This window comes from Cherax quadricarinatus, chromosome 19 (assembly GCF_038502225.1).
Source record: "Cherax quadricarinatus isolate ZL_2023a chromosome 19, ASM3850222v1, whole genome shotgun sequence".
In the NCBI taxonomy this organism is placed as follows: domain Eukaryota; kingdom Metazoa; phylum Arthropoda; class Malacostraca; order Decapoda; family Parastacidae; genus Cherax; species Cherax quadricarinatus.
The window spans coordinates 31,832,787-31,842,786 of NC_091310.1; the positions used below are offsets into that span (position 1 = coordinate 31,832,787).

Here is a 10,000-nt window from a genome sequence, read left to right on the forward strand (position 1 = left end):
TACACAGTAGAGCTACAAGTGGAGGGGGAAGCAGGAAGACCAGGACGAATGAAACCAAACTACAGGAAAGGGGACTACACAGGAATGAGGAACTTCCTGAATGAGGTTCAGTGGGACAGAGAACTGGCAGGGAAACCAGTTAATGAGATGATGGAATATATAGTAACAATGTGCAAGGAGGCTGAGGAGAGGTTTGTACCCAAGGGTAACAGGAATAATGAAAAAGCCAGGATGAGCCCATGGTTCACTCAAAGATGCAAGGAGGCAAAAACCAAGTGTGCTAGGGAATGGAAGAAATATAGAAGGCAAAGGACCCAGGAGAATAAGGAGAGCAGTCGTAGAGCCAGAAACGAATATGCACAGATAAGAAGGGAGGCCCAACGTCAATATGAAAACGACATAGCAGCAAAAGCCAAATCTGACCCGAAGCTGTTATACAGCCACATCAGGAAGAAAACAACCGTCAAGGACCAGGTAATCAGGCTAAGGAAGGAAGGAGGAGAGACAACAAGAAATGACAGTGAAGTATGTGAGGAACTCAACAAGAGATTCAAAGAAGAGTTCACAGAGGAGACAGAAGGGGCTCCAGAAAGACGGAGAGGTGGGGTACACCACCATGTGCTGGACACAGTACACACAACCGAGGAAGAAGTGAAGAGGCTTCTGAGTGAACTAGATACCTCAAAGGCAATGGGGACAGATAACATCTCTCCATGGGTCCTGAGAGAGGGAGCAGAGGCCATATGTGTACCCCTAACAACAATATTCAATACATCTATCGAAACAGGGAGATTGCCTGAGGCATGGAAGACAGCAAATGTGGTACCAATCTTTAAAAAAGGAGACAGACATGAAGCACTAAACTACAGACCAGTGTCACTGACATGTATAGCATGCAAAATCATGGAAAAAAATGTCAGGAGAAGAATGGTGGAACATCTAGAAAGGAATGATCTCATCACCAGCAGACAACATGGTTTCAGAGACGGGAAATCCTGTGTCACAAACCTACTGGAGTTCTATGACATGGTGACGCAGTAAGACAAGAGAGAGAGGGGTGGGTGGATTGCATTTTCCTGGACTGCAAGAAGGCGTTTGACACAGTACCACACAAGAGATTAGTGCAAAAACTGGAGGACCAAGCAGGAATAACAGGGAAGGCACTGCAATGAACCAGGGAATACTTGTCAGGAAGACTGCAGCGAGTAATGGTACGAGGCGAGGTGTAAGAGTGGGCACCTGTGACCAGCGGGGTCCCACAGGGGTCAGTATTAGGACCAGTGCTGTTTCTGGTATTTGTGAACGACATGACGGAAGGAATAAACTCCGAGGTGTCACTGTTTGCAGATGACATGAAGTTGATGAGAAGAGTTCATTCGATCGAAGACCAGGCAGAAATACAAAGAGATCTGGACAGGCTGCAGACCTGGTCCAGCAACTGGCTCCTGGAGTTCAATCCCACCAAGTGCAAAGTCATGAGGATTGGGAAGGGCAAAGAAGACCGCAGATGGAGTACAGTCTAGGGGTCAGAGACTACAAACATCACTCAAGGAAAAAGATCTTGGGGTGAATATAACACCAGGCACATCTCCTGAAGCGCACATCAACCAAATAACTGCTGCAGCATATGGGCGCCTGGCAAACCTCAGAACAGCATTCCGACATCTTAATAAGGAATCATTCAGGACCCTGTACACCGTGTACGTTAGGCCCATATTGGAGTATGCGGCACCAGTTTGGAACCCACACCTAGCCAAGCATGTAAAGAAACTAGAGAAAGTGCAAAGGTTTGCAACAAGACTAGTCCCAGAGCTAAGAGGTATGTCCTATGAGGAGAGGTTAAGGGAAATCAACCTGACGACACTGGAGGACAGGAGAGATAGGGGGGACATGATAACGACTTACAAAACACTGAGAGGAATTGACAAGGTGGACAAAGACAGGATGTTCCAGAGACTGGACACAGTAACAAGGGGACACAGTTGAAAGTTGAAGACACAGATGAATTAAAGGGATGTTAGGAAGTATTTCTTCAGCCACAGAGTAGTCAGGAAATGGAATAGTTTGGGAAGTGATGTAGTGGAGTCAGGATCCATACATAGCTTTAAGCAGAGGTACGATAAAGCTCATGGTTCAGGGAGAGTGACCTAGTAGCGACCAGTGAAGAGGCGGGGCCAGGAGCTTGGACTCGACCCCTGCAACCTCAACTAGGTGAGTACAACTAGGTGAGTACTCACACACACAAACACACACACACACACACACACACACACACACACTCAGTGAGTAATTACCGCCTCTTACTTAAACTCCCTTTACTCATTTTTTCGGTCTTTCATTATATTAGAGCTCCGCCATGGCAGAGGCGAACGCCCGGAGACTCTAATTCCAAGCCATTCTGTTTAATAAACGGTGCTGAACACACGGGCCACCACAACGGAAATGGTCGTTTATAAACAGTAATGGTGGTGCACCTGGTGTTGCAGCTGCCAATAGTGTCTCTCATGTTGTCTCTCATGTTGTCTCTCATGTTGTCTCCCATGCTGTCTCTCATGTTGTCTCCCATGCTGTCTCTCATGTTGTTTCTCGTATTGTCTCTCATGTTGTCTTTATGTATTGTTGAGGGTCTTTCCGGTCTCTTTATTCTTGTTGATCAACACCCGCGTGTATGTGTGTGTGTGTGTGTGCGTGTGTGTGTGTGTGTACTCACCTATTTGTACTCACCTATTTGTGGTTGCAGGGGTCGAGTCCTAGCTCCTGGCCCCGCCTCTTCACCGGTTGCTACTAGGCCCTCTCTCTCCCCGCTCCATGAGCTTTATCAAACCTCGTCTTAAAACTGTGTATGGTTCCTGCCTCCACTACGTCATTTTCTAGGCTATTCCACTGCCTTACAACTCTATGACTGAAGAAATACTTCCTACTATCTCTCTGACTCATTTGTGTCTTCAACTTCCAATTGTGGCCTCGTGTTTCTGTGTCCCCTCCCTGGAACATCCTGTCTTTGTCCACCTTGTCTATTCCACGCAGTATTTTATATGTCGTTATCATGTCTCCCCTGACCCTCCTGTCCTCCAGTGTCGTCAGGCCGATTTCCCTTAATCTTTCCTCATAGGACATTCCCCTTAGCTCCGGAACTAACCTTGTCGCAAACCTTTGTACTTTCTCTAGTTTCTTGACGTGCTTTATCAAGTGCGGGTTCCAAACAGGTGCTGCATACTCCAGTATGGGCCTGACATACACGGTGTACAGTGTCTTGAATGATTCCTTACTAAGGTATCGGAATGCTGTTCTCAGGTTTGCCAGGCGCCCATATGCTGCAGCAGTTATCTGATTGATGTGTGCTTCCGGAGACATGCTCGGTGTTATACTCACCCCAAGATCTTTCTCCTTGAGTGAGGTTTGCAGTCTTTGGCCACCTAGCCTATACTCTGTCTGTGGTCTTCTGTGCCCCTCCCCCAACTTCATGACTTTGCATTTGGCAGGATTAAATTCGAGAAGCCATTTGCTGGACCAGATGTCCAGTCTGTCCAGGTCTCTTTGAAGTCCTGCCTGGTCCTCATCAGATTTAATTCTCCTCATTAACTTCACATCATCTGCAAACAGGGACACTTCTGAGTCTAACCCTTCCGTCATGTCGTTCACATATACCAAAAATAGCACTGGTCCTAGGACCGACCCCTGTGGGACCCCGCTCGTCACAGGTGCCCACTGTGTGTGTGTGTGTGTGTGTGTGTGTGTGTGTGTGTGTGTGTGTGTGTGTACTCACCTAGTTGTACTCACCTAGTTGAGGTTGCGGGGGTCGAGTCCGAGCTCCTGGCCCCGCCTCTTCACTGATCGCTACTAGGTCACTCTCCTTGAGCCGTGAGCTTTATCATACCTCTGCTTAAAGCTATGTATGGATCCTGCCTCCACTACATCACTTCCCAAACTATTCCACTTACTGACTACTCTGTGGCTGAAGAAATACTTCCTAACATCCCTGTGATTAATCTGTGTCTTCAGCTTCCAACTGTGTCCCCTTGTTACTGTGTCCAATCTCTGGAACATCCTGTCTTTGTCCACCTTGTCAATTCCTCTCAGTATTTTGTATGTCGTTATCATGTCCCCCCTATCTCTCCTGTCCTCCAGTGTCGTCAGGTTGATTTCCCTTAACCTCTCCTCGTAGGACATACCTCTTAGCTCTGGGACTAGTCTTGTTGCAAACCTTTGCACTTTCTCTAGTTTCTTTACGTGCTTGGCTAGGTGTGGGTTCCAAACTGGTGCCCCATACTCCAATATGGGCCTAACGTACACGGTGTACAGGGTCCTGAATGATTCCTTATTAAGATGTCGGAATGCTGTTCTGAGGTTTGCTAGGCGCCCATATGCTGCAGCAGTTATTTGGTTGATGTGCCTGGTGTTATACTCACCCCAAGATCTTTTTCCTTGAGTGAGGTTTGTAGTCTCTGGCCCCCTAGACTGTACTCCGTCTGCGGTCTTCTTTGCCCTTCCCCAATCTTCATGACTTTGCACTTGGTGGGATTGAACTCCAGGAGCCAATTGCTGGACCAGGTCTGCAGCCTGTCCAGATCCCTTTGTAGTTCTGCCTGGTCTTCGATCGAGTGAATTCTTCTCATCAACTTCACGTCATCTGCAAACAGGGACACCTCAGAGTCTATTCCTTCCGTCATGTCGTTCACAAATACCAGAAACAGCACTGGTCCTAGGACTGACCCCTGTGGGACCCCGCTGGTCACAGGTGCCCACTCTGACACCTCGCCACGTACCATGACTCGCTGCTGTCTTCCTGTCAAGTATTCCCTGATCCATTGTAGTGCCTTCCCTGTTATCCCTGCTTGGTCCTCCAGTTTTTGCACCAATCTCTTGTGTGGAACTGTGTCAAACGCCTTCTTGCAGTCCAAGAAAATGCAATCCACCCACCCCTCTCTCTCTTGTCTTACTGCTGTCACCATGTCATAGAACTCCAGTAGGTTTGTGACACAGGATTTCCCGTCCCTGAAACCATGTTGGCTGCTGTTGATGAGATCGTTCCTTTCTAGGTGTTCCACCACTCTTCTGATAATCTTCTCCATGATTTTGCATACTATGCATGTCAGTGACACTGGTCTGTAGTTTAATGCTTCATGTCTGTCTCCTTTTTTAAAGATTGGGACTACATTTGCTGTCTTCCATGCCTCAGGCAATCTCCCCGTTTCGATAGATGTATTGAATATTGTTGTTAGGGGTACACATATGGCCTCTGCTCCCTCTCTCAATACCCATGGGGAGATGTTATCTGGCCCCATTGCCTTTGAGGTATCTAGCTCACTCAGAAGCCTCTTCACTTCTTCCTCGGTTGTGTGCACTGTGTCCAGCACATGGTGGTGTGCCCCACCTCTCCGTCTTTCTGGAGCCCCTTCTGTCTCCTCTGTGAACACTTCTCTGAATCTCTTGTTGAGTTCCTCACATACTTCACGGTCATTTCTTGTTGTCTCTCCTCCTTCCTTCCTTAGCCTGATTACCTGGTCCTTGACTGTTGTTTTCCTCCTGATGTGGCTGTACAACAGTTTCGGGTCAGATTTGGCTTTTGCTGCTATGTCATTTTCATATTGTCTTTGGGCCTCCCTTCTTATCTGTGCATATTCGTTTCTGGCTCTACGACTGCTCTCCTTATTCTCCTGGGTCCTTTGCCTTCTATATTTCTTCCATTCCCTAGCACACTTGGTTTTTGCCTCCCTGCACCTTTGGGTAAACCATGGGCTCTTCCTAGCTTTTTCATTATTCCTGTTACCCTTGGGTACAAACCTCTCCTCAGCCTCCTTGCATTTTGTTGCTACATATTCCATCATCTCATTAACTGGCTTCCCTGCCAGTTCTCTGTCCCACTGAACCCCGTTCAGGAAGTTCCTCATTCCTATGTAGTCCCCTTTCTTGTAGATTGGTTTCATTCGTCCTGGCCTTCCTTCTTCTCCCTCCACTTGTAGCTCTACTGTGTATTCGAAGCTTAGAACCACATGGTCACTGGCCCCAAGGGGTCTTTCATATGTGATGTCCTCGATAACTGCACTACTCAAGGTGAATACTAAGTCCAGCCTTGCTGGTTCATCCTCTCCTCTCTCTCTTGTAGTGTCCCTTACATGTTGGCACATGAAGTTTTCCAGTACCACCTCCATCATCTTAGCCCTCCATGTATCTTGGCCCCCACGTGGGTCCAAGTTCTCCCAATCGATCTCCTTGTGGTTAAAGTCACCCATGATCAGGAGCTTTGCCCTGCATGCATGAGCTCTTCTGGTCACTCTAGCCAGTGTGTCAACCATCGCTCTATTGCTCTCGTCGTACTCTTGCCTTGGCCTCCTGCTGTTCTGCGGTGGGTTATACATCACTGTGTGTGTGTATGTGTGTGTGTGTGTGCGTGTGTGTGTGTGTATGTGTGTGTGTATGTGTGTGTGTGTGTGTGTGTGTGTGTGTGTGTGTTGTGTGTGTGTATGTGTGTGTGTGTGTGTGTGTGTGTGTGTACTCACCTAATTGTACTCACCTAATTGTGGTTGCAGGGGTCGAGACTCAGCTCCTGGCCCCGCCTCTTCACTGATCGCTACTGGATCCTCTCTCTCTCTGCTTCCTGAGCTTTGTCATACCTCTTCTTAAAACTATGTATGGTTCCTGCCTCCACTACTTCACTTGCTAGGCTATTCCACTTGCTGACAACTCTATGACTGAAGAAATACTTCCTAACGTCCCTGTGACTCGTCTGAGTCTTCAGCTTCCAGTTGTGACCCCTTGTCCCTATGTCCCCTCTCTGGAACATCCTATCTCTGTCCACCTTGTCTATTCCCAGCAGTATCTTGTATGTCGTTATCATGTCTCCCCTGACCCTTCTGTCCTCCAGTGTCGTCAGTCCGATTTCCCTTAACCTTTCCTCGTACGACATTCCCTTGAGCTCTGGGACTAGCCTTGTTGCAAACCTTTGTACTTTCTCTAACTTCTTGACGTGCTTGACCAGGTGTGGGTTCCAGACTGGTGCTGCATACTCCAGTATGGGCCTAACATACACAGTGTACAGTGTCTTGAACGATTCCTTATTAAGGTATCGGAACGCTATTCTCAGGTTTGCCAGGCGCCCGTATGCTGCAGCGGTTATTTGGTTGATGTGTGCCTCCGGTGATGTGCTCGGTGTTATGGTCACCCCAAGGTCTTTCTCCCTGAGTGAGGTCTGTAGTCTTTGTCCACCTAGCCTATACTCTGTCTGCGGTCTTCTTTGCCCCTCCCCAATCTTCATGACTTTGCATTTGGCTGGATTGAATTCGAGAAGCCAGTTACTGGACCACATGTCCAGCCTCTCCAGGTCTCTTTGCAGTCCTGCCTCATCCTCGTCCGATTTAATTCTTCTCATCAACTTCACGTCATCTGCGAACAGGGACACTTCAGAGTCTATTCCTTCCATCATGTCGTTCACATATGTCAAAAATAGCACTGGTCCTAGAACTGACCCCTGTGGGACCCCGCTCGTAACAGGCGCCCACTGTGATACCTCTTCACGTACCATGACTCGTTGCTGCCTCCCTGTCAGGTATTCCCTTATCCATTGCAGTGCCCTTCCTTTTACGTGTGCCTGATCCTCCAGCTTCTGCACTAATCTCTTGTGGGGAACTGTGTCAAAGGCCTTCCTGCAGTCTAGGAAAACGCAATCTACCCAACCCTCTCTCTCATGTCTTACTTCTGTTACCTTGTCATAAAACTCCAGGAGGTTTGTGATACAAGATTTGCCTTCCATGAACCAATGCTGGTTTTCATTTATAATCTTGTTCCTTTCCAGGTGTTCGACCACTCTCCTCCTGATAATCTTCTCTATGACTTTGCACACAATACATGTCAGAGACACAGGTCTGTAGTTTAGTGCCTCGTTTCTGTTTCCTTTCTTAAATATGGGGACTACATTAGCTGTCTTCCATTTCTCAGGTAGTTGCCCAGTTTCAAGGGATGTGTTGAAGATTGTGGTTAGAGGCACACACAGCATCTCTGCTCCTTCTCTAAGGACCCATGGGGAGATGTTGTCCGGTCCCATCGCCTTTGAGGTGTCAAGGTCACTTAAGAGCTTCTTCACCTCCTCCTCAGTTGTTCGTATGTCATCCAACACTTGTTGGTATATTCCCTCTTGATGTTCCCTTCTGTTCTGTCTTCCCACAGCCCTTCCTGTCTCTACTGTAAAAACTTCCTTAAATCTCCTGTTCAGCTCCTCACATACCTCCTGATCATTTCTTGTGAGTTCTCCACCTTCTGTCCTTAATCTGATCACCTGGTCTTTGACTGTTGTCTTCCTCCTGATGTGGCTATACAACAGTTTCGGGTCTGTCTTGATTCTCGATGCTATGTCATTTTCATACTGTCGCTGGGCCTCCCTCCTTATCTGTGCGTACTCATTCCTGGCTCTGCGACTGATCTCCCTATTTTCGTGTGTTCTCTGCCTTCTGTACTTTTTCCATTCTCTATTGCACTTTGTTTTTGCCTCCTTACACCGTCGGGTGAACCAGGGGCTTGTTCTGGTCTTCCCGTTGTTACTGTTGCCCTTGGGAATGAACCTTTCCACTGCCTCCTTGCATTTTGTTGCTACATATTCCATCATTTCATTTACTGGCTTTCCTGCCAGTTCTCTGTCCCACTGGACCTCCCGCAGGAAGTTCTTCAACCCTATGTAGTCCCCTCTTTTATAGTCAGGCTTTTCCCATTCTACTCCTGTTATTCTCTCCACTTGCAGCTCTACTATGTATTCAAAGCACAGAACCACGTGGTCGCTAGCTCCTAGGGGACTCTCATACTTGATGTCCTCAATGTCTGAGCTGCCCAGGGTGAACACAAGGTCCAATCTTGCTGGTTCATCCTCCCCTCTCACTCTGGTAGTGTCCTTAACATGTTGGTGCATGAGGTTTTCCAGCACCACGTCCAACATCCTGGCTCTCCATGTTTCGGGACCCCCATGTGGCTCCAGGTTTTCCCAGTCAATCTCCCTGTGGTTGAAATCCCCCATAACCAGCAACTTTGCTCTGCTGGAGTGAGCTCTTCTTGCCACCTCAGCAAGTGTGTCCACCATTGCTCTGTTGCTCTCTTCATATTCCTCTCTTGGCCTCCTGCAGTTCTGTGGTGGATTATACATCACTGCAATGACCACTTTGTGTTCCCCAGACTGAAGTGTACCTGCTATGTAGTCTCTTTCTCCCGTCTCATCTATTCCTTCCATTTTCTCGAATTTCCATCTGTTTTTTTACGAGCAGAGCAACCCCACCTCCCCCCCTGCCCCTTCTATCTTTCCTCATGATCTGGTATCCTGGTGGGAAGATTGCATCTGTTATTGTCTCCATGAGTTTTGTTTCTGTAACTGCTATGATGTCTGGGGACTTCTCATTGATTCTTTCTTGCCATTCCTCATGTTTATTCGTTAATCCATCTGCATTTGTGTACCAAACCTTCAACTTCTGTTCTAATACTGTAACTGTGGTGCGGGGGGTGGAAACAGAGGGATCGGTGTGTGATGGTTGGTTTGGATTGTTCAGTTGCCTTGGGGGTGTCGTGGCTGGAGTCCTTCTGCAGGTGTTTCTGGGGGGTGCGCTTGTCCTTCCATTTGATCCTGGGTCATTCTGCTCTCCTTTTTTATTTACTCCCATTTCTCCTTTCGTTTTTGAACTCTCTCTTTCATTGTCTTCCTTTCGTCCTGTGTTCTGTCTCGGTCGAGGTACACACTCCGGAACTCCTGCTTGCCTCTCAGCCGTGCTTTCTCCTGCAGGATCATGGTTCGGGTTGATTCTGCCTTGAAAATTACTTTGAGAGGCCGATTCCTTTTCTTTGTGAACCACCCAATTCTCCGAAAATTTGCCACCTGGGTCATGTCCCCCTCGCCTATCACCTTCATGATGTCTTCAATCGCTTTTTTCTCCTCCTGCTTTCTTTCATCATAAGTTTCCCCTTTAGCTTCGTCTAGCCCATAGACAAACACGGATCTCTCCCTTTCCACCTCCCACTGTGACTCCCA

General features: G+C 47.8%; 1 protein-coding gene across 1 annotated transcript in view; it reads right to left on the bottom strand.

Moving 5' to 3' along the window:
• LOC128688105 (opioid-binding protein/cell adhesion molecule-like) overlaps positions 1–10,000 on the bottom strand; it is a 360,262-nt gene that overhangs the window by 154,176 nt on the left and 196,086 nt on the right. The window lies entirely within an intron of this gene.